Source organism: Sorex fumeus, unplaced genomic scaffold (assembly GCF_029834395.1).
Source record: "Sorex fumeus unplaced genomic scaffold, SorFum_2.1 ptg000035l, whole genome shotgun sequence".
NCBI classification, from domain to species: domain Eukaryota; kingdom Metazoa; phylum Chordata; class Mammalia; order Eulipotyphla; family Soricidae; genus Sorex; species Sorex fumeus.
In genome coordinates this window covers 18,421,470-18,447,213 of record NW_026606092.1, presented here as the reverse complement: position 1 = coordinate 18,447,213, position 25,744 = coordinate 18,421,470, and the positions used below count along the sequence as shown (strand labels likewise).

The 25,744-nt window shown below is 38.0% G+C and overlaps 1 non-coding gene across 1 annotated transcript; it reads left to right on the top strand.

Moving 5' to 3' along the window:
• The first annotated feature begins 1,204 nt into the window (after positions 1-1,204).
• Positions 1,205-1,311, top strand: LOC130026992 (U6 spliceosomal RNA). The gene has a single exon (XR_008792951.1). It is a non-coding gene; the product is annotated as a U6 spliceosomal RNA (small nuclear RNA).
• Positions 1,312-25,744: the final 24,433 nt, after the last annotated feature.

Genomic DNA, 25,744 nt, shown 5'->3' with positions numbered 1-25,744 from the left:
ACAATGGAGACATTACTGGGCTCACTAGAGCAAATCGATGAACAACGGGCGGACAGTGACAGTGATATATATAATATATATGTATCAAAGCATTTGATTAATGACAATGCCAAATGAATTATAAGATTGATAACCCTATACATTACCCAGGAGATTCTCTAGGAGTGAAATTTCATTTAGACAACAGAGAAAAATCTAATTTACTCCTCAATTGTCTAAGAACTACTCAGCTACTCATGGGGAATGACCACATTGGCTGTTTTTTTCATATTGCCCTCGCAATAATCAGTGGTATAATAGGAAAGGCATATTTATATTCACATATAAATTTGTTACTAAGAAATCACTGTTTGATATAAAAATCCTCATATGCATACTCATAAAGATGAGTATGACCCCTCTAAAAGATGAGGGGCCAGAGTGATTAAAACAGTGGATAGGGCACTTATCTTGCCTATCGAACCTGACGAATTCCCACCATCCCATGTTGTCCCTTGAGCACCACCAGAATTAATTTCTGAATGAAGAACCAGGAGAAATCCTAAGCACTGCAGATGTGGCCCAGAAATCAACCCCCGTGTCCCAAAGGAAAATCTAAAAACCTAGTATGCACATGTAACAACTCTTGTGCCTGACACAGGTTGAATCTCAAAACAAATTAATGCATTATTATTATACTCATCTTTATAAGATGAATAAATTAAGCAATTTAATCAATGAGAGTGATCATTTTTCTAGTTTTTACATTTATTTCAGTACAATATAATTCCCCTAATTTGTGTTTTAATTTTATATACCACTATTTCCCAAAAATGCAGAATATTTTTGAGTCTCTTCTTTTGTATACATTTTCAAGTCAGACTTTGAAAAATTAATAAGATATTTCTTGTCTACAAGCTTCTGGACCAGAACTAGGCTTGATTGATCAATAGAATGATTCTGACAATTCTGAAACTTGGAACATAAAATTACTGGTAAACTGTGTTCATAAAAATTATATATGTGAATTACAGGCACGGTGATTTACTGTTCTTCTATTCCCAATAATCTGGAAATGTGATAAAATTTCATTATCAGTTCCATATTATATTGTAAACATTTGTACAATTAGTAACCTATTGAACTCACTCATTATTATTTCATATGCATTTTCTGCTTTCTTGCTTTTTAACTTCTTGACAAGTTTTAGACTTAAAAATTTTATTTTTGCACTCACTTTGGCCATATGTATAGTAAAATTAGAATAATAAAGAAAAGATTAGGATGGACCTTGCACGAGGTGGCACAACTCTTTAAGAATTCTTTATTTTTATACTAACAACAACACAATAGTAGTTGATGATTTAACAACACACTGTCATGGCTAGATAGATGAACTACGCAAAACCTCAAGAAGAAAATGATGACCTTGAAAGAAAAAAATGGAAGAGATGGGCCTAATATACCATAGGACCGTTTAACATATCTACACAAAATCAAGGAGATATACATTATATCTTCTCAGATCACACTGCTTTGAAAATAGAAAATAATCACAAAAAGAAATGGGAAAAACTTTCAAACACTAGGAAATATAAAAAATTTAATGTCGTTGAACCAGTGGGCCAAAGATAAAATCAGAAAAGAGATCGAATGATTTCTGGAAACAAATGAAAATAGAGACATGAGTTATAAGAACATATCGGAAACCAGACAAGTTGTATTTGAGAGGGAAATTCATAGTAATGCAAACATTCATTAAGAAGCAAGAGAGGTCCCAAAGTACTTAACAATAGATTAAGTAGCTAGAAAAAGTTCAACATGGAACGCAAAGCAAGCAGGAGGAAAGAAGTATAATAAAACATAAATAAAACTTCAATTAAATGGAAACTTAAAAACCATTTAAGAAGAAAACAACTGATGGTTCTTTAAAAGCATAAGCAAGATAGGCAAACCATTAGTTCGACTCAAAGAAAGAGGGAAGACTGATAATTGGAAATGAAAAGGAGATGTCACAACACATATCACAGAAATTCGAAGTAATATCAAGGATTGCTATGACACGTCCTCGTTGCGGTTGAGCTTGGGCGTCGGCACGGGCTTTGGGAGCAGGTGTCCATACTCCTTCACGCCCGACCTCGCACACAGCACGGAGCTCATGGCCAGGACCAAGGCGGCCAGCAGGAGCAGCGAGCGCAGCGAAGAGGCCATGACGCTGGGCAGCGAGTGTCCGCTGATTCTGTTGAGACGGAAGCGGTCATTGAAGCCCTAGCCAATCAGGGCATTCAAGCCCAATACATCAAGATCCTCCATGAGCTGTATTGCAGATTCACTACCATGATCTCACCATTCTACAAAGAAGTGATCGTTGATGTCAAGAGAGGGGTTCAGCAGGGTGAAGAGTTCACCGAAACTCTTCAGTGCCACCCTCGAGAACATCATGCGACGACTGGAATGGGAAGGAATGGGAGTGAAGATAGATGGTCGGCAACTACACCACCTCCGCTTTGCTGATGACATTGTTCTAATAACACCAAACATTAGCCAAGCGGCACAAATGCTGGCCGACTTTGACTGTGAGTGTGGAAAGGTAGGACTAAAGCTGAATCTTACGAAGACAATGTTTATGAGAAACAGCTTTGTTCCTGATGCCCCATTCGCTCTCAAAGGAACGACCATCTCCGAATGCAACAGCTATGTGTACCTAGGTCGAGAAGTCAACCTGACAAATGACCTGGCACCTGAGCTGTGCAGGAGGAAGAGAGCAGCTTGGAACGCCTTCAAGAACGTCGAAGAAATAGCTAAGAGGACGAAGAACCTCCGCCACCAGGCACATCTCTTTGATTCCAGTTCTTCCTGCATTAACATATGCCTCAGAGACCTGGGCCCTACGTAAACAGGATGAGAATGCTATTTGGGTCTCCCAAAGAGGAATAGAAAGAGATATGCTTGGAAAATCACTTTTCACTCAAATAAGAGAGAGAATCCGGAGTTCCGACATTCGTCGATGATCAAGAATCAGGGACGCTGTCTCATTTGCCAAGGCATCAAAAATCAGATGGGCTGGTCACGTAATGAGATTTAAAGACGACCGCTGGACTAGAGCTGTTACCGACCAGATTCCACGGGATGTCAAAAGGCCGCGTGACCTACCAGATGGTCAGACTTCTACATCAAGATCATGAACGATCGGTTTGAGGCTCTTCATGTTCCCAGAGCGAACAGATGCCATTGGGCTACACTAGCACGCGACAGGGACAAATGGAGACGTTACTGGCGCCCGCTCAAGCAAATCGACGACTAACAGGAAGTTAAGTGATTAAGTGATTAAGTGAAGCTATGACACTGAAATCCCTGTGACACAAAATTAGAAAATCTAAGATAAATGAATTAATTTTTGGATTCCTATAACATCCTTAGACTAACCCAAGAAGAAACAGAGCATCTGAAAAAATTATTATCAGAGAAATTGGAACAGTATTCAAAACCTCCCCTCAAATAAAATCCCAGGCCCAGAACCCTTCATGACATTGAGTTTAGTGGCATCTTAAATTATTCAATGCATTTAATCATGTAAATGGAAGCAAGGATAAAAAAACAGGGTACATTAAACCTAAAAATCTCTACACTGCAGAAGAAACAATGATCATCATAAAAAGCACCCCACACACTGGAAGAAAATATTTACCCACCGCTCATATGGCAAAGTTATAATAAAGATAAATAAAGCTAGAATACAACATAACACCACCAACCAACAATAAAATAAACCTCATCAATATATGGGGGACAATTCATTGGGGGCCCAATGAGATATAGACTCACACTGTCAGACAGAAAATAACAAAAATAATCAGTGTTTAGTTGGGATGGAAGAAGGGGAAGGAGGAACCTTTATATACTGCTGGTAGGAATGTAGGTTACTTCAACCTGGGTTTGGAAAAACAATATGGGCACTCATCAAAAAAAAAAAAACCCTAAGCACTGACTGAATGCATTAAATCAGAGGAAGAGGCACAGACAAGAATGATCATAGTCATTTGTGGGACATATATAGAAAACAACATAGTATGATAGTAATACCCAGAGATAATAGAGAAAGTGCTAGGGACACTGATCAGCTGAAGGAAGTTTGCCACAAAGGTTGAGAGGAACATAGATGGAACCATTGTAACAATGATAGATAGACAGGACAAGAACTGAGTTCTGAAAGGGGGTAAAGCGTTATGAATAATACCCTTTTAGCAACAGACCAGTGTGTTTAAAACAGAAAAATGAATAGAAAGGGTCAGACAGAGAGAGAGTGAGAGATAGAGAGATAGAGAGAGAGAGAGAGAGAAATTGAGGTGTGTGGGGGAGAGAGAGGAAAAGAGAAAAAGAGAGAGAGGTGTATGAATGCACAATAGTGAAGGAATGATTGTTGGAGAATTGTGTGACTAAACTTAAATTAGGAAAAGCTTTGCAATTGTGTATGTCATAGGGATTTAATTTTTAAAACAAAGAATCACTGTCTGTCACTGTCCTCCCATTGTTTATCAATTTGCTCAAGCGGGCCCAGTAACGTCTTCATTGTGACAATTGTTACTGTGTTTGGCATATCAATATGTCATGGGGAGCTTGCCAGGCTTTTTTTTATGACTCAGCAATTCCATTTTGGGACGTTTGCCTCAAGGGCTCAAAAACTATTCTGAAAAAATATTTACAATCTGTGTTCATACTAGTTCTATTCACAAGAGTCAAAATCTGGAAACAATTCAAGTATCTAAGAACGGATGACTAAGGAAACTATTGTAGATAAACTTGATGGGATACTACTCTGCTAATAAGAGAAAACAAAAGCATTCAATTGGTTGATACATGGATGAATCTGGAGAGAATCTTGTTGAGTGAAATCATAGGATTGGAATAGATGAAGAATAATCTCTCTTCATATGCAGTATATAATGAAGGAAACAATAAATACCCAAAGGCAACAGAATCTAATAATGGTGTGAAAAACTGAGCTTACTATGACATGTATATGTGTAAAGGGTACTGGATGGCGTGTATATGTGTAAAGGGTGCTGGGGGGTTGAACATAAGATAGTGGTGGAGGAGAGTATTCACTGTAACTCACAATACTGTTAATACCAGAGTTCCAGGTGCTGGAGTTATAGTACAGCAGCTAGGGTGTTTGCTTTGCACGTAGCTGACCCAGGTTCGATTCTAAGCATCCCGTATGGTCCCCCGAGCATTGCCAGAAGTAATTCCTGAGTGCAGTGCCAGGAGTACCTCCTGAGCATCGCCAGGTGTGACCCAAAAAGCAAAAAAAAAAAAAATTAAAAAATTATTAAAAACAATTGGGCTGGAGTGATAGCACAGCGGTAGGGCATTTGCCTTGCACGCAGCCAACATGGCCGACCCAAGTTCGATTCCTCCGCCCCTCTCGGAGAGCCCGGCAAGCTACCAAGAGTATCTCGCCCGCACAGCAGAGCCTGGCAAGCTACCCGTGATGTATTTGATGTGCCAAATACAGTAACAACAAAGTCTCCAATGGAGACGTTACTGGGCCCGCTCGAGCAAATCGATGAACAATGGGAGGACAGTGACAGTGAATTAAAAATAATAGAGTACCATAGAAAGACATTAGACTCATACTGTCTATCAGAGTGACTATATCCCCATATTTTAGGTGCTGGTGCAATATTTTTCCCCATTAATTTTATGCTCCCACAGTTTAACAAGAAATTCTACCACCGAGTCACCTCCTTGGCCCTGGGCTGGAGTGATAGCACAGCGGGTAGGGTGCTTGCCTTGCACGCAGCTGACCCAGGTTCGATTCCTCCACGTCCCTCAGAGAGCCTGGAAAGCTACTGAGAGTATCTTGCCTGCATGGCAAAGCATGGCAAGCTACCTGTGACATATTCGATATGCCTAAAACAGTAACAACAGGTCTCCCAATTTGTTGTGAGACGCTACTGGTGCCCACTGCAGCAAACTGATGAACAAGGACAGTGCTACAGTACTACAGTTTAGCTAGAAGGTGTTAAACACCATCCTTCTCATATAATACAGACTCACAATACAATTAGTTTTATAACAGTGCCAACAGCAGAAGGGTTATGAAGTATGTTTGTGTGCATGTGGGTGTGTCTATGTGCATGTGTGTGTGAGGAGAGGGACTGGGATAGGGAGTTATGACACATTTTGCCTTGCCTTTTAGAGCTACCCACATTTCACTGTTTAAAACGAGTCAGATAGCCATACCCATCTCTAAACATTGGAGTTCCACTGGTTTAACAGTACCATAAATATTTGTGACTATTTATAACATTTCGTTTAACTGGACTAGAAATATTTGTTAATTTTTGTAAATTTAGTCCCACTGGTATAACTGAACTAGATATATTTGTGAAATGCATTAATCAATGAAAAATCTGCCATTTTATTATGTTATATGCTGTTTATTCTCCCTCCAAAACCAAATACAGTAACCATCTCCAATTATAAATTTAAAACCCACAATCATAAGCATGGGGTGTGCTGAGAGATAGAGCACATATCTTGTATATATGAGGCCCTTGGTTCCATCCCTGACACCATAAATAATATCCACATAAATCGGTTTTCTCTTTATCGGGTCCACTTATAGCTTCTTTTATGATTATCAAGTAAAAATACAATATGTTGTGTTCATATTTAACCTTGTAATCTGTTCTGAAAGCTACCACATAAGGATTTGATGAGGGTAGAAAAAATAATCTGTTATGTAAAGATCAATATAATAACATGGCACTTGTGTCACTGCTTACTCTGGAGAATTTGATCAGGTCTTTATCCATATAAAGAAAATATGTATGATTTACTTTTAATTATCAGAATTTTAATTATGGGTAAACAAATACCATAGGATGCTGAAATGGGGCTTGGTTTGACTGTGCAAGAATCCTTTTCTCTGTGTGAGTTCCTATGGAGTAACATTATAACACCAATTAATGTATTTGATTTGCATTATAAACACATGCATGAACTTTGAAAATTGGAAGGGAAGAAAATCACATTTTTCATCAGAGCTAAATTTAGCTACACTTGAGTAGCTCCCAGATAAGAGTTTTTAGAAAGTCCAGAGTGAATTTCTATAAAATATACCTGTGAATGACTTAGGCATCTTAGATAACTGATGAGGTACATTAGAAATAACTCCTTGGGGCCAGAGTGATAGCACAGTGGGTAGGACGTTTGTCTTGCACGTGGCTGACCTGGGTTCGATTCCCAGCATCCCATGTGGTCCCCCAAGCACTGCCAGCAGTAATTCCTGAGTGCAGAACCCCTGTGCATCGCCAGGTGTGACAAAAAGCAAATAAATAAATAATAAAATAAAATAAAATAAAATAAAGAAATAAAAAAAATCGAGAAAGAAATGATTCCAGTGTAGCTGACTAGGTAGTCAGCTGTCACAGCCTAAAAGCAATGAGATCCACAAAAGTGTCAAAGCAAGCTCCTGAGACCCTTCTATGTGCATTCTTTAGGTTAAATTTATTAATGATGGCTTCTTGATTTTCCACTTGGCATTCCCTGACTGTGAATTTTCAGATATACAGAAAATAAAGCAGTTTGTTTTCTGGAATAAAGTATAATAAAAAAAAAACCTGATTAATATTGCATGTAATAGGAAAAACACTTATTGTGAATCTCTGATTATATTATGATCCTTTTTAATGAATACTTTTATTTTTAATTTTAATATATTAATTGTGAGTGATCCCTGAGCACAGGGCCAGAAGTTACCCATGAGCACCACAGAGTGTAGACCAACACCACCACTCCCCCGACAAACACACACACACATACACACACACACTGCATGCACATGCACACACATAGAATTATAACTAGCAAAGTGATAATAAAATGTAAAACACATATATATTGCTTATATTTTTACTAATGCTTTAAATTTCAGATATTAATTATTGTCTGGATATAATTTTTAAAAGTATTAAACATCAAATATATTAAAGTATAAACTTACTACAAATAGTTTCTATAGTACTTAATTTATATCTTTTTGAAACTCAGAAATTTATGCTTTGAAGAATAACAATTTAAATACTGATTTGGATTTTAAGGAAACAAAACATGCAAGAGATGACACAAGTTCACTTAGAAGCATAAAGAATCATTGATGAGGACAGGCAGAGATTAGAACTATCCTGCATCTTTTTCAAATGGCATGTCTGAAAATCTACCAGGTAGCCCCCACTCCTATCAGACTCTCACGCACCTGTTTAGTTTCTTATTTGTCTCTGTCACTCTGATCCATTGGTTTAGTCCCCAAGTCATCAGGATAAGACTTGACATTGATCACTGAAATTTATGATATATTGAAAGATCACACCTGATTAATAGCACAACCGCATTTTGTATATTTTCATAGCTTTACTCATTCACATTCAGTACAGGTAGTATGTTGAAATTGTGAAGAGAATTTTAGATAAAGTTAAGTCTGATGTAAATCCTAGAGTTTCTATCCTTTTAATATTGAAAAAATCACATATTTAATTAGTGCTAATTGTTTGAAGTACATTTCATTTACCGCCCCCTCCAACCCCCCCATCACACATACACGCACACACACACACTCACACACACTCACCAAGGTCTTCTTTTATGATTAAGGTACTAGTGACTTACAGGAAAATCATATTTGTTCATTCAGATGACAAAAATATATTTCCTGTATGTACTTGGTTTTAACCCACCGCTCCTGACTCACAGATACACACAGCTTTGGAATCTCCCAATTGTTAAAAGTGCCAGTGTTATCAGTGTTATGTAAATGAGGAAATCTTTGGAAAGACTGAAGAATGGGGGTGATTGATTTGTACAGCCAAGTTCTTGATTCCAGTTTGGGGACTCCCGGGAGCTCCAGGGGGCCACAACCAACGGACATTGGTCAATAATTTAATCAGAGAGGGCTAAGTTATGAAGAGGACAGGGTTCAGAGAGCTTCCATGTTGAGTGTTGGGAGAGTGTCTAGAGAGGAAATGTAAATTCTCTTTCTCATACCTTGCCTCTTTCATTTGGCTGTACTTGGGCTATGCATTAATGCAATTTAAAGCCATAAGTTAGTAAACTAATTTATAAACTGGTTTTCTGATTTAGATGAGCTGTTCTAAAAAATTAGTTGAATGCATTAGAAAATTTGGGGAACATATGAATAATGGCTAGTCAGAAGCACAGGTTCTTCTGAAGCACCTGGCTTGAGATTGGTACTTAAAATTTCATGTGTGAGTCTTAGGAATTAATTATCTAATAACTATACATTGATTATCATTTCTAGGCAGAGCAATAGCACAGCGGGTAGGGTGTTTGTCTTGCACGTAGCCCGTCTGGGTTCGATTCCTCCATCCCTCTTGGAGACCTGTCTAGCTACAGAGAGTATGTCGCACGCACGGCAAAGCCTGGCAAGCTACCTGTGGCGTATTTGATATGCCAAAAACAGTAACAAATCAATGAACAATGGGAGGACAGTACTACAGTGCTTAGTGGATAATGAAAGATATATGCTTGGGACTTTGTCACTGACATTTTAAGGTGTCTTAAAATGATGAATCTGAAGCTACGTCCAGGCAAACTCTAAAAGAGCAAATTGTACTCACTAAAACCCTTCTGGAATCTGAGAATTTCTTGTGTATGAGAAAATCTCCACCTAGACACATGTGGCAGTTGGGCTCAGGGCCCCTTTCACGACTAAAAAAATTTAAACACTGGCACCGTTTCATAAACCAAGTTTGTCCACTAACCCCATACTTTGTGCCTTTTCCTTTTGAGCTCCAAAGGAATATTCTTCATACACTCATGTCTTAAGCTCCTATTCAAATTAAGGATAATGAGCGATATTTCAAAAGCTTATTTTTAGATTTGGGGAGCCCAGTGCCAGATATCTGGTAACTATAAATAAATGTGCCTTTTCAGTTTCCTCAATCAAATAGTGTCCTGGATTATAAACCTTACACAATTTAAATAGTATTTAAAATATAACCATAAAAGGTCATAGTTAACTTTTATTATCTGTGCTTCAAGATCAAAATGTATTTTCTAACTTTCCTTATTTGAGTTTCAGACTTTTCAGTTTCCATTTTAAGAATATATATTTTGATTGTCTTTCTTATTGCTCAATTACTCTAAAGTTATCACACCTCACTCTCCCAGGTGGTCTTTTCTCAACCCAAAGCCTAATTTTGAACTAAACTTTGTGCAATTTATAACATCTAAAGAAATAATGATCAGGTTGGTATGGCCCTAGGCAATTGAATGCAAAGACAAAGCATTTCATAAGGAACAAAGGAAAAAATATGAAGAAAATTGTTGGAAGGATATTCTCGTCTTCAAGATTTCTTTTTATATTATCAATAATGGTTCCTTCAGGTATTTGTATACAGTTAGACTTTTTATACACAAATCACTGTTTCCCACAACAGTATAGAAACTTCCCAGGTACCTCATATGTGGGAAATCTGAGGTCTGTACTCACCTGTCTTCTCTACTGTATTACTTCAAATATTAGCTCATCCTCCACAGCTGTCAGGAGCTCTTGAAGTTTTTGTCATGTATCCTGTCATGCTAGTAAATCATTTTTCCAAGTTATTTTCCTTAAAGAAATTATATTGTTCTGCCTGTATAGTTGCCCAAACTAAAAGGAACAACTTTAAAAAATATCAGGGACCCTATTTTTATTATAAAGAAACTTCAATTTCTTTTAAAGTTTACAAACTCAAAACCTAACTTGTGAATTTACACTTATTATAATCTTGAACTTCCACAACTTCAATATTTATCTTAATGAATTCCTTTCATGTGTATGATGTATATGTTTTTCTAGAAAATATTCCAAGCCTTTTATTTTATTTTATTTTTATTTTTTTGGTTTTTAGGCCCAAACCAGAAATACTCAGAGGTTACTCCTGCCTCTGCACTCAGGAATTATTCCTGGCGGTGCTCGGGGAACCACATGGGATGCTGGGAATCGAACTCTGGTCAGCCCTGTGCGACCGCTTGCAAGGCAAATGCCCTACTTGCTATGCTATTGCTCCAGCCCTAAGACTTTTAAACCTGAATTAATTTGGTGAGGAAACACAGATTGCGAACCCAATGGATAAATAGAATAAAGGCCACAACTCGATGCTTCAAAGTGGCATTTACATGGACAGTAGTGGTTATTAGGAACAAAATAATTCCGAAGCACAATTAACCACCCTGTCAAGGGACTGAAAAAAATGTGACATATATATATATATAATATAAACTTATATAAAGCTATTCATTATCTTCTAGAAAGTATATGAGTATTTTAAGTAATAAAACACTTCAACTTAATCTTCAACTCATGTAAACTAAACAAGGAAATATTGTTCTGCTTTTTGTCAATGATTACAGATTCCCATCTCTGAAAACAGAGCCTGGCTAATTCAACAATGTTTAGTAAACAGTTTATATCTGGATTTTTTCCAATAGGAGTCATCATGGGAGACAGGAAAGAAGAACAAGATAAAAAAAATGTCTGAGATAGACTTGGGTCTGATTCCATGTTTGCTTAATATCTGTAAGTATCATTATCTTAAAATTAGAAAATCGTTTTTGCAAGTATAAGATTCTCAGGACAATGGGAATAATAAATGTTTTTTGTTTTTGTTTTTTTTTTCCCTTCTATCAGCTTCTCCCAGGTCCTCTCCCACATGGCAGCCCTCCCCCACGGCTGATCTGTTTGTTATTCTAGCCCCTGACTTCATCCCTTAGGCATGTTACAATTTTAATTCTCTAAACATCCCTCTGGAGTAAATAATGCTACCTCCACTTTCAAAGGAAGAAATGGGAATGAAGGGAGGTTTATCAATCAGGTTCTCATCAAGAAAACAAGTATCTATCTAATGCTCTATCTCAAAGAGAGGGATATCAGACTTGGGAACTATTTAAACAGTGAAGGAACAGCAGGAAAAAAAACACCTCATGGGGATAGTTGAGGTAACCCAGGAATTAGCAAAAGCTTTCTTTCTCATCCAGAGTTGAAGTCAGTGGAAAGCATACCCAGAAACAGGGCTGTCCTGTGAGCTTTCTCAGGTAGTTATTAAGAGAGAACAAAGGCTACTAGATTAAAAGCCACTGTTTATAGTATGCTGAAGATGGAATAAGAGAAAGGCATATGCCAGAGTTCAAACAACCATTAAGCAGATGATTTGAAATTGGAATTCAGATCTAAGTCCTTTCATATGAAATTAATAAAATGCTGTATGTGAAAAGCCTTTTAAATTGTAAATCATGCTACATATTTGAAGTATTTTAATGATGTTTTGAATTGAATCTAACTTTTAGAAGCACATTTAAATGAAACACATCTAAAAGAACCTTGACTCTGAGCTGTTTACTTAAGCAGTTTCATCTTTGCTAGCTGCTTTGGATCAAATGTAGGCCTTCAGTAAAGGTTTTTTGAATGTAAACTTGCTTTTGGTAAATTGTTATTTTATTTTTTCGACTACACCTGGCCATGTTCATGGGATCATGTGGTGCCAAAGATCAAATCTTCAACTTTTGTATGTGAAGCATATGCCATAAATCATTTATATTATCTCCCTGGCCCTCAATCAAGGTTTTTTTTTTTCTTTAAACGAAAATAAGTCTGTTGGGTTTTTACGATAGTTTCATTGTGATATATTTTTACCCAATTCATTTTATCAGGACTCTTATTTTCAAGCTGAAAAAAATCAGAAAATTGAGGAACTAAACATAAGAGAATAATTTTTTGGTTTTATTTTTGGGGCCTCACCCAACAATTCTCAGGGCTTACTGTTAGTTCTGTCATCACCCCTTACAGGCTCAGGGGATCATATGGGTTCCTTGTGATAGAACTAAGTTGGTCACCTATAAGGTAAGTGCTCTACCTCCTGTACTATTTCTCCAACCCTGAATTAAATTTTTGAGCAAACTATTTAAAGGAGAAGTTTTTGAAGCACTGAATAAGACTGAAATTCTGAAATGTAGTTTTTAGCCACCACATCGCCTAAGACAAAATCCTGGGATAAAATATAAAGGGATTTTCAATGAAAGATAATCTATCTAGAGTGTATCAATTATTCATATATTTCAATTGGCTGTGGAAGGAGCAAATGTATTCAATGAGTGTTCTTTATTCAAGCAAAGTAGGAAATGCATAATGGATGGAAAAATAAAGAACTCACTTTTCAATACTCACAAAAGCCCAGTACAAGAATGCTTATATGTAGATAAAGTTTTCAAAGCTGCTGTTGAAATCGCTGACCAAACCACACCAAACTACAGCTGAACTTCTGGCAGAAATAAAAGGCTGTGCTTGAACTCCATTTCACAGTTTTTGGGTTTCATAGCCTTTAGGCAAGCAGAATTCATACCCATTGCTATGCTTGAAAAAATTCATTTCAGGAACTCTTACACAAACAAAGAATCTAAAATACATTATCTTAAAATGCTATCAAGTTTAATCAAGAAAAAGAAATTATTTGGTATTAATTTTTTTAAATATTACTGTATTTACACACTTTGAAAATTAATGAATATTAATACTTTCAGAAATATAAAAACATTTTTCTCATTGTCCCCAGTTATTCTGTTAATAAGAAGAATAATTTTTTCAATATTCTTTTAAAGTAATAAAAGTATTAGGATAGTATATAGATGATAAAAGCACAGCAAACAGTCCCTTTTACTCATAAACAAGTAATTAAAAGTTAAAATCATGTACATTTTAGGGGAAATTTCTGTAATTGTTTTTACTTAAAATATGGTTGAACTTTTTCATAATAATCTCAACATTCAAAAATTCTTTAAATATATAGGCATTGGGCAAAGAAGACATAAAAAAGCAAGGCACAAGGAACACACAAAGATAAGAAAAAGTATAATCAACCCAATGTAAATCAGCTGTGGTCAATAGTAATATATTAATAAAAGTTTATGTCATATTTTAGGTTTTCAAATGATGGAAAATTGAATACTTTCCAAATCGTATTGCAATTCTTAAAGATTTTAGGTGCATAATTTTATTTAGATGAGATGGTTTTCAATCATGTTTACCTTGTGATCTTAAGAATTTCAGGATTGTAGTCTTTTGTATTACTGTCCATAGCTAATTTGATTTTTAGCCAGTAATACTCAGCTCCAATGTCACTACTGGTAAGTAGCATTACTTATTGCTCTTCCTTTCTGGGGCATTGCCTCACCTCTGCATTCAAAATTTACAGTATATATCATGGTCGCTCACGGTCCTCCCATTGTTCATCGATTTGCTCGAGCAGGCCCAGTAACGTCTCCATTGGAGACTTTGTTGTTACTGTTGAATGTAAACTTGCTTTTTGTAAATTGTTATTTTATTTTTGTTTGTGTTTGGCATATCGAATACGTCACGGGTAGCTTGCCAGGCTCTGCCGTGCAGGCGAGATACTCTCGGTAGCTTGCCGGGCTTTCCGAGAGGGGCGGAGGAATCGAACTCGGGTCAGCCATGTTGGCCACTTGTAAGGCAAATGCCCTACCGCTGTGCTATCGCTACAGTATATAATTATACTTTAATAGGTAGGTCTCACCATTTTATATAGTAAATGAATGAGAATCAAGGCAACTCTGATGGACCCATTTCCTTTTTTTCAGTAAGATAAAGGTTGTAAGGCTATAGAGATTTTAGAGGAACAATTCTACTACCCTTCTAAATATGCTACTATATCACATCAGCAATAAAGGACCAATATTCATTCAACATAGTCTACTGGTTCCTTCCACCAATCATCTTTCTCCAGTATTTTTCTCACCAATCAACTCTCACCAATTCTCACTAATTCTTTCACAAACTAACTTTCTCCTCATCATCTTTCTCCTTTCCCTCAAGTAAGATTACTTCTGCTCTCAGAGTGTAGGAGTTAATTTTCAATAGAATTTTCTACTTTTTTTAGTTTCTCTACATCACATATGTACATATTAAATACAAGAACATATTTAATAAGCAAGTCAACAAAACTAAGATAATACCAGAGTAAGTTACTTGAGTAAATTATTAAAAATATGAGTAGTACTCCACTCTGAATATATACCACCTATTTTTTGTATGCACTCATCATTGGACACAAATTGATTTCTAATCATTGTTATTATAAATAGAGCTGCAGTGATAAGAGTTGAGCATTTATCTTTTTGAATTAATATTTACAAACACTGTAGCACTATAATACTGTCTTCCCATTGTTCATCCATTTGCCCAAGCGGTCACCAGTAATGCCACAACAAACTTTGAGACTTGTTGTTACTATTTTTGGCATATAGAATATGTCATGGGGAGCTTTTCAGGCTTTGCTGTGCGGGTGAGATACTCTCGGTAGCTTGCTGGGTTCTTCGAGAGGGGCAAAGAAATCAAACCCAGGTCGGCCATGTCGGCCACGTTTCAGATTAATACAAAAAAATAAATAAAAGGAAGGATTTGATAATAAGATAGGTGGGTATACATTCTTTAATAAAAATTTCCATGATGTTTTCTGGAGTTTGAACCAGACAATAGTCCCACCAATGAACAGTGAGTATATATATATATTCCTTCATACTCCTACAAGCACCAGCTCTTGTGGACTTTCTGACCACTCTTTCTAGCTTTGAAGTGTTATCCTACTGTATTTTTCACTTGTTCCCTGGAACTTAATTTGGTCCCCCAGCTCTTTTATTTTATTACTGTTGTCTGGAAGATACTTAGTAAATGTAGCACAGTAGCACTGTCCTCCCATTGTTCACTGATTTGCTCGAGTGGGCCCAGTAATGTCTCCATTTTGATACTTGTTGTTACTGTGTTTGGCATATTGAATACATCACAGGTAGCTTGCCAGACTTTGCTATGCAGGCTAGATACTCTCTATAGCTTGCTGGGCTCTCCTAGAGGGGCAGAGGAGTCGAACCCGGCTCGGCTGGGCTGACTGCGTGCTAGGCAAACGCCCTACAGCTGTGCTATCGCTCCCGCCCACTTACGTTATATAATCACTTCACTTAATCACTTAATCCCCGTTATTCATCGATTTATTCGAGCGGGTGCCAGTAACGTCTCCATTCATCCTGGTTGCGTGCTAGCGTAGCCCAATGGTATCTGTTCGTTTTAGGAACATGTAGAGCCTCAAACCGATCATTTAGGGTCTTGACGAAGAAGTCTGACCATCTTATAGGTGGGCGTCCACGTGATCTTTTGATGTCTCGTGGAATCCAATCAGTAATGGCTCTAGTCCAGCGGTTGTCTGTAAACCTCATTATGTGTCCAGTCCATCTGATTTTTGATGCCTTGGCAAATGAGACAGCGTCCCTGATTCTTGAGCGTTGACGAAGATCAGAACTCCGGATTCTATCTCTCATTTGAGTGAATCATGATATTCCAAGCATAGTTCTTTCGATTCCTCTTTGAGAGACCCGAATAGTGTTCTCATCCTGTTTTCGTAGGGTCCAGGTCTCTGAGGCATATGTTAATGCAGGAAGAATAGTGGAATCAAAGAGATGTGCTCGTAGCTGAAGGTTCTTTGTCCTTTTAGTTATTTCTTCGATGCTCTTGAAGGCATTCCAAGCCGCTCTCTTCCTCCTGCGCAACTCAGGTGCCAGGTCATTCATCATGTTGATTTCTCGACCTAGGTATATATAACTGTTGCATTCGGAGATGGTGGTTCCGTTGAGAGCGAATGGAGCGTCAGGAACAAGGCTGTTTCTCATAAACATTGTCTTCGCAAGATTCAGCTGTAGTCCGACCTTTCCACATTCACGGAGCCGGGGCTGAGATCTCCAAGCCTGCACGGTTTGGGACTGGACCTGTCAGTAACTAGACAGTTACACCCTCCAACTGCCGTGTAACCCCAACAAAGGCCAGGATCCAAAGATTATCACAACAAGCTCCCGGGAGAGCACAAGGCAGAGTCTCCTACCCTGTGTCTGACTATCCTCGCCAGGGCCCAACAGCTGAAGACCTGCAGGCCCCAACCAAGGCCTTACTGGGGCCACTCTCCACACACTTGGATAAGCCTCAGACATAACAGAACTGGCAGAGAAACCCAGGTGTGTGGGACCCGGGGCTGAGATCTCCAAGCCTGCACGGTTTGGGACTGGACCTGTCAGTAACTAGACAGTTACACCCTCCAACTGCCGTGTAACCCCAACAAAGGCCAGGATCCAGAGATTATCACAACAAGCTGCCGGGAGAGCACAAGGCAGAGTCTCCTACCCTGTGTCTGACTATCCTCGCCAGGGCCCAACAGCTGAAGACCTGCAGGTCCCAACCAAGGCCTTACTGGGGCCACTCTCCACACACTTGGATAAGCCTCAGACATAACAGAACTGGCAGAGAAACCCAGGTGTGTGGGACCCGGGGCTGAGATCTCCAAGCCTGCACGGTTTGGGACTGGACCTGTCAGTAACTAGACAGTTACACCCTCCAACTGCCGTGTAACCCCAACAAAGGCCAGGATCCAGAGATTATCACAACAAGCTCCTGGGAGCGCGTGGCCGCAGGCGGCGCGACTATTTATTTACTTTTCTCTAAATTTTCAGGGTACCTTAAATATCCTTAAATATCCAACCCGCACGGCAGAGCCTGGCAAGCTATCCATGTTCTATGCCAAATAGACCAAATTGATATGCCAAATCCAGTAATAAATGGATCTCATTTCCCTAACCCTGAATATGCAGAATCGAGAAGGATATGGAAGGAGAGGCTGATAAAACACCAAGGCAGACATAGGCTACCAAAACGCAGAAAAACAAAAATGATTGTCTGTACTTTTAATGCTCGTACCCTGGCATCTGCTGCATCCATTGAAGACCTTATGGTACAAGCACGAAAGATCAAGTACGACATCATTGGTCTGACCGAAACGAGAAGACATCAATTCCATCATGCTGTTTTCGACACTGGAGAAGAACTGTTCCTTGGAACATGTGATAAAAGAGGCGTCGGTGGTGTCGGTATCCTTGTCAACACAAACTTAGTCACAAGCATTGATTCATTTGAATGCCTAACAACCCGAATCGGACGATTACACTTGAATAAATGTGGCTCACTACCGGCAGTTTCTATCTTTGTTGTCTATGCACCAACATCCAGTTATGGTGAAAGAGAAACTGAGAAATTCTACATGGAGCTAGAGAAATTCTATAAAGAAGATCACACCTTCTACAAGATCATTGTCGGTGATTTTAATGCCAAGATAGGACCAAGAAGATCAGTCGATGAACTCCACATCGGAACCCATGGCCTGGAATGGAACGAACAGGATGACAGACTGTCTGAGTTCATCATATCAACCAAAACCTTCCATGGTAACTCACAATTCCAAAAGGCTGAATCTAAACGTTGGACATGGGAGTCTCCCGATGGACGGTTCCACAATGAAATAGACCACATCATATTCAATCGGCGGTTTTGCCTAACCGATGTTGCTGTTGTCCCAAAATTCCAAACGGGATCAACCACCGTCTTCTTCGTGCAAAATTCTACCTCACAGAACGAGGAGAAAAGAATGCAAGGTTTAAGAAGAGGACTCCCAGAACAACCACCAACTGGGAACTCTTTGGCTCTGTTGCGGCAACATGGGAAGATGCCGTCATTGACAACATTGATGAGGAATACGATCGAATGATTCAGCACCTCCATGATTGTGCAAGGAATGCCAAGAGAGAGATAACCACAAAAAACCGTCTTTCTTCGAACACTCTTGAACTTATTCGCCAACGTGGCTTGGCACGTGCCTCAGGCAACCACAAGCAAACGTCCGAACTGGCAAAACAGTGCAGAGAAGCCATCAAGGATGACCTCAAAAACAGGAGAGCAGCAGTACTGGTAGATGCAGCAGAAGCTGGGAAAAACATTCGTAATGCCCGCCTGTCCTTCACCAACTACAAAACCAAGATGACTGCCCTCCGACATCATGATGGATCTATCACATCTTCCAGAAGGGCAATGGAGAAGATTATTCATGACTTCTACTCAGATCTCTTTAATAGCCACATCCACTTGCCCACATACCACATACCACATGATGGATATGTCGTTCCCAATGTTCTCCCTTCCGAAATCCAACATGCCATCTCGTCGGTAAAGAAACAAAGAGCACCTGGCCCAGACAAGATCAGACCTGAACACCTGAAGAACTTACCATCGGTACTCATCAATACATTGGCTCGACTCTTCACACGCTACCTGTCTGAATGCAAGGTTCCATCCCAATGGAAAACCAGCAAGACTGTACTACAAGAAAGGAGACATCCACGACATTGGCAACTATCGCCCAATCTGCCTATTGTCTGTCATCTACAAACTATTCACTCGAGTCATCCTGAATAGGATTAGCAGAACACTAGATGAAGGACAACCATGTGAACAAGCTGGATTCCGAAAAGGATTCAGTACCATCGACCATATCCACACAGTAACCAAGCTCATTGAGGTATCTTGGGAGTTCAAGATGCCACTCTGTCTAACATTCATTGATTTAAAGAAGGCTTTTGATTCTGTTGAGACGGAAGCGGTCATAGAAGCCCTAGCCAATCAGGGCGTACAAACTCAATACATCAGGATCCTTCATGAGCTCTATTGCAGATTCACTACCAAGATCTCACCATTCTACAAAGAAGTAATCATCCATATCAAGAGAGGGGTTCGGCAGGGTGATACCATTTCACCAAAGCTCTTCAGTGCCACCCTCGAGAACATCATGCGACGGCTGGAATGGGAAAACATGGGAGTGAAGATAGATGGTCGGCAACTACACCACCTCCGCTTTGCTGATGACATCGTTCTAATAACGTTATATAAACATTTATTAATTTATAGGGATTTCTTTTGTATTCCAATATATGGATTATTTAAGATAAAGCTCTAATAGATAATTTAAAAATGTATGTTCTGGAGTTTTCAGTGATACTCTTTATAAGTATCTATAATTACTTTGCTAATTTTTTACTTCAGGACTTTGAATCTCTTGTGCTTTTTCAGCTAAATGATCTGTTAACTAGACTAAGTAGGGTGGTAAATGTATCTTTCTTTAGGGTTGTTGTGATGCCTCCCTTTATGTGTGTTAATAATTATTTTTTATTAACTGATGGGCTGGAGTGATAGCACAGTGGGTAGGGCATTTGCCTTGTACGTGGCCGACCTAGCCAACCCAGGTTCCATTCATGTAGTACCATCAGTCAATTACTATCACTGTCACTCGAGAGTGCACCAGCAACATCTCACAACTAATTGTGAGACTTGTTACTATTTTTTGGAATATCGAATACATCATGGGTAACTTGCCAGACTCTGTCCTGTGGGTGAGATACTCTCGGTAGCTTGTCAGGCTCTCTGAGAGGGACGGAGGAATCAAACCCAGGTTGGCCGCATGCAAGATAGATGCCCTACCTGCTGTGCTATCACTCCAGCCTTGTGGGTATGTAAATATACTTAGTCATTATGTCTTCCTCAGCATGGTGGTGGCTGGTCCTGGAGGTCTTGGGCTGCCGTAGCCCTGGTCGGGGTGGGGAGGAAAGCTCAACCTGCTCCCCTCCAAGGGACCCCGGCGAGGACAGCCAGGCACGGGGGCAGGAGACTGACATCTTATTATCTTATTATCTCACTCCTACTTTGGACAAACTAGCAGGCTACCGAATGTAGCCTGCCCACATGGCAGAGTCTGGCAAACTCCCCGTGGCATACCCAATATGCCAAATACCAGTAACAATGATGGGTCTCATTCTCCTAAAGAGCCTTGAATATAATCTCAGGGCTAGGATGAAAGAAACGTTACTGGGGCCTGCTTGAGGCAATCGATGAATAACAGGATGATTTGTGATTTGTGTATGTTTTCCTATTTATGATGTTCAACTTTGATTTTAGCTCATTTTAACTGGAATTCTATTTTATCTCATTAAGGATAGAAGTTCTATTTTTTAATATTTTATGTTAAGTATGGAGGATCAGTTTCCTACCTTTGTATATTTTAAATGAGATTTCTATAAACAGAGTAGAGTTTTCATTTAATTCATCTAGTAACTCAGATTGGTGTGTTCAGCACACTTACATTAAGATATTTTTGATAAATGAGGATTTGACAATGTCAGTATATCTTTAGTACTTTAATATCTGCATTTTAATTTCTCTATTAATTTCTGTGTAAACTTTTCTTTTTAGTTTACATTGAAGGAACTCTTTAAACATTTTTATATAGGATGTCTAAGTGAGAGAATTCCTCCAGCTTTTGTTTGTCTATGAGAGAATTAAGAATCTTGCAAAATACAGTTGTTTTGTTTTTGGCAGTTTTTATCTTTGAGGATAATGGACACAGTATTCCATTCTCCAGTGAACTGCAGGTTCTTTTGAATAGTCTAATGGAGGTCTGATGAGTGCTCCTTTCTAAATCACCTTGTCTTTTCTTCCCAACTGTCTCAATAATACTTCCTTGTTTTGTGCTCTTGATAGTTCCACTACAGTGCATTTGGTTAGGTCAGTTTTTCATAAATTTCCAGCTTTTATGTTAATTTAATTAATTTATATATTCAGGGCTAGAGCAGGGCTGGAGCGATAGCACAGCGGATAGGGCTTTTGCCTTGCACACAGCTGATCCGGGTCAACCCCAGTTCAATTCCTACTCCCCTCTCAGAGAGCCTGGCAAGCTACTGAGAGTATCTCACCAGCACTGCAAAGCCTGGCAAGCTACCCGTAACGTACTTGATATGCCAAAAACAGTAACAACAAGTCTCACAATTTGTTGTGAGACGTTACTGGTAGCTGCTCGAGCAAATCAATGAACAATGGGAGGACAGTGCTATACAATGCTATATATTCAGTTATTTTTAAGTTTGAAATTTCTATTGATCATTTGAATAAACTTACAGTTCCCTTGTCTATTCTCAAGGATAACCATTTTCCTTACTATTTTCTTAACACTACTATTTAAAATGTATTGGAAATTTTGGCAAAAGCAATAAGATAAAAATTTGACATAAAAAATCAAAATTTTTATTTGAAATGGATATGTAGAATCATCACTATCTGTGATAGTTATAGAATTATCACTACTTGTGATAGTGAAAATATCCTAAAGATCCAGTGCAATTGTTACTATTATTAGCAAGAAAACACAGTTTTTGCTACAAAATTAACATGCAAAATAGTATTGCATACTTATACGCAGATAATAAATTCACAGAAAAATCAAGGAAAGAACTCCATTTACAACCACATGCAAATAATGAAATACATTGGGATAAATGCAATAAAAGAAAATTTAAAAACCCTTATAAGAAAACTAGTAGACACTGTTAAAAGTCACCACAGTAAGAAAGAACAATCATTAAAATGACCTTTTTATTACAAAGAAGATAAAATGTAATACCTATTTAACAGTCTTCACAGAAGTAAAATGAAGTGTGTAATTTATTTGAATACATAAAAGATGTCAATAGTAAAAAGATGAATTAAAAAATCTGATTGGAGCTATACTCCTTGTCTTCAAAGTAATAGAAATTAAAACATAATCATACCAAGATGAAAAAGACACATGGTTCTATGAAACAAAATTGGGAACCCAGAATTAAAAATACATATCCATAGACAATTAATTTGCAATGAAGAAGCCATATGCTAACTCTGTGTGTGTGTGTGTGTGTGTGTGTGTGTGTGTTTTCTTTTAATAGTTTTTGCACCACATCATTGGTGCTCAGGGTGTATTCCTGCCTCTCCAGTCATAAATTAATCCTGGTTGTGTTCAGGGGATCATATTAGTTCCAGGGATCAAAACTAGAAAGGCAAGTACCCTACTCACAGTACTATATCTTCAGCCTCCAAGAAACCATCTTAATCAGTTACAACTGATCAAAAAAATATCTCTTGAAGTGATACTAACCCTGGATATATACACATGTAAGAATGAAATTAGACTGTTATGTAAAGTCACAAATGAAGAGTCATTCTAAATGAAATAAAGACTTGGATATAAGACATAAAACTATAAAATGTACATCAAAAGACAGTGGATAGCTTGTTTGACATATATCTTAGAGATATTTGGGTCATCTATTTCTGTGACTTGGGAAGCCAAAGGAAAAATACAAACACGTGTCACTGATCAAACCAGAAATAAAGAAATTTGCATCAAAACAAACAAACAAAAAACTCTACTGAAAAGGAAAACATCATTGCAAATCAAGTATTTTACAAGGAACTACTGTGCAAAATATATTAAAAAATTCAATAGCAAAAACAAACCAAAATAAAACTTGACTTTTAAAGGCATTTTCCCAAATAATCTATACAGATGTCTAACTGGTACATGAAAAATATTAATCATATTATTAGGAATATATAAATCATAGTACAATAAGACTTCACCTCACACCTGTCAAAGTAGCTAATATACGAAAGACAATAAACAACAAGAGCAAAAAAAGAATGCCGAGAACAGGGATCCCTTACATACTGTGCTTAGTAATGCAAATCAGTTTAGCATTATGGAAAATAGTATGAAGAGTCCACAAAAAATTAAAATAAAAATTTCATATAATGGACTTTGAGACATTTATCCTAAAAGTACAAAAATAAAAATTTAATGGCTCTGGAAAGTTATTAGAAAGGGTAGAGCACTTGCCTTACATATGGATGACTTAAGTTCAGTCCCTGCACTCCATATAGTCTCCTGAGCCCTGCCAAGAGTAAAGCCAAGAGTAAGCCCTGAGCACCGTTCAATGAGGTAAATATATATATATATATATATATATATATATATAACTTCACGAAATATAGTTATATACATGCTTACTATAGCACTTTGCAATGAGGCTAAGACTTAAGAATAATCTATCTGTTTGTAAATAAATAAATGGATAAAGATTACACAACACAATACCATACATTTGTAAAAAAGATACAATCATGCTATTTGTACTTCATGGGTGATTCTACAGGGTATTACAGTTAGTGAAATGAGCTATATAGAAAAAGACTAATACTATATATTTCACTCATGAATGGAATATAGTTACTAAATATAAGAAAAATAAACATTTAGGATATAAGACTATTTAGTCATTTCAAGAGGGGAAGGATAAAGGAGAGTAGTGAGTATATAAAAAAATGGAAGATGTTTATGAGAAAAGACAGAATTTAACTTTCATTGCTGAAACTTAATATCATGTAGTACAGTGCATTTTCAATGATACTTACAAAGACATTCATAACATATAATGTTATATTATTTAAAATAGCAAAAAACAAAATGTAAAAAATATTTTTTAAAAAATGATGATGTACATAGTTTAAAATAATTTGAGTTATAGATAAAAGGAAAATATTATAAGCAAACAAATTACCACCATCCTGTTATTTGTCGATTGCCTCGAGCAGGCCCCAGTAATGTCTCATTTGTCCTAGCCCTGAGATTTTTTAAAAAGTGCCATATTCAAGGCTCATTCAGAGTTAGGAGAATGAGACCCATCATTGTTACTGGTATTTGGCATATTGGGTGCATCACAGGGAGTTTGCCAGACTCTGCCGTGTGGACAGGTCACATTTGGTAGCCTGTCAGTTTGTCCAAAGTAGGAATGAAATAATAAGATGTCACGCAGCTGTGGCCACGTGCTTCTAGGAGCTGGTTTTTATAGTCTCTGAGTCTTGGCCGTTGATGGGATTACACCACGCCAGGGGGCCTGTTGGTGGGTGTGACCCCTGCCTACTGGAATTTGGAGGATCTGGGTGGAGGATGCTCAGCCCCGATCCAAGTAGGCATGGAGATCTCAGTCCCGGGACCCGCATGCCTTTGTTCCTCTTCCAGTACCTTCATGTGTGCGGAGAGTGGTCTCAGCATGGTGGTGGCTGGTTCTGGAGGTCTTCGGCTGCTAGAGCCCTGGTCGGGGCGGGGAGGGAATCTCAAACAAATAAGCAAACAAATAGAGAAAATAATTTTTAAAAGAAAAATAAAAGAAATTAGAAATAGTTCTGATAAAAAATCATAAAAATATGTTAAGTTTAACCCAAATTTTTAGGAAGAAGAAGCTAGATAAGATTAGAATAAGAAAAATGAAAGACAATACAAAAGAAATATGACAGAGAAAGCACTGTTGATGATTTAAAAGTTTTAATAAAAGAGATACTTGGTAGCAATGGAATTTTCAAAGAATAATGACTTAAAATGCCTCCAGAATAGGAAAAGATATGTCAGAGATTCACATTGTCACTATCCTCCCGTTGTTCATCGATTTGCTAGAGTGAGCCCAGTAACGTCTCCATTTTGAGACTTGTTGGTACTGTGTTTTGGCATATTGAAGACGTCACGGGTAGCTTGCCAGGCTTTGCTGTGTGGACGAGGTACTCTCGGCAGCTTGCCGGGCTCTCCAAGAGGGGCGGAGGAATCGAACCCAGCCCCAGTTTAGCCGGGCTGACTGTGCACAAGGCAAATGCCCTACCACTGTGCTATTGCTCCAGTCCCATGTCAGAGATTAAATAAGTAAAATAATATTGTAAACTCTTATTACAGTAATAAATGGAGTACAAAACTAGATTATTTATGGTAAAATGTAGGATTCTAAAAATAGTTAAGTAAAGATAGTAAAGACTAAAGTAAAGAGATATAGTGCAGGGTCAAAGAGATAGTGTAGCAGGTAAAATTATTTTTCTGAATTGGCCTATTTGGGTTATATCCTCAAACACAAGAAAAGTGATCTCGAAAGGTAGAAAGAGAAATAAAGTCCTAGGAATGAATAGATGTGCCGCAGACAA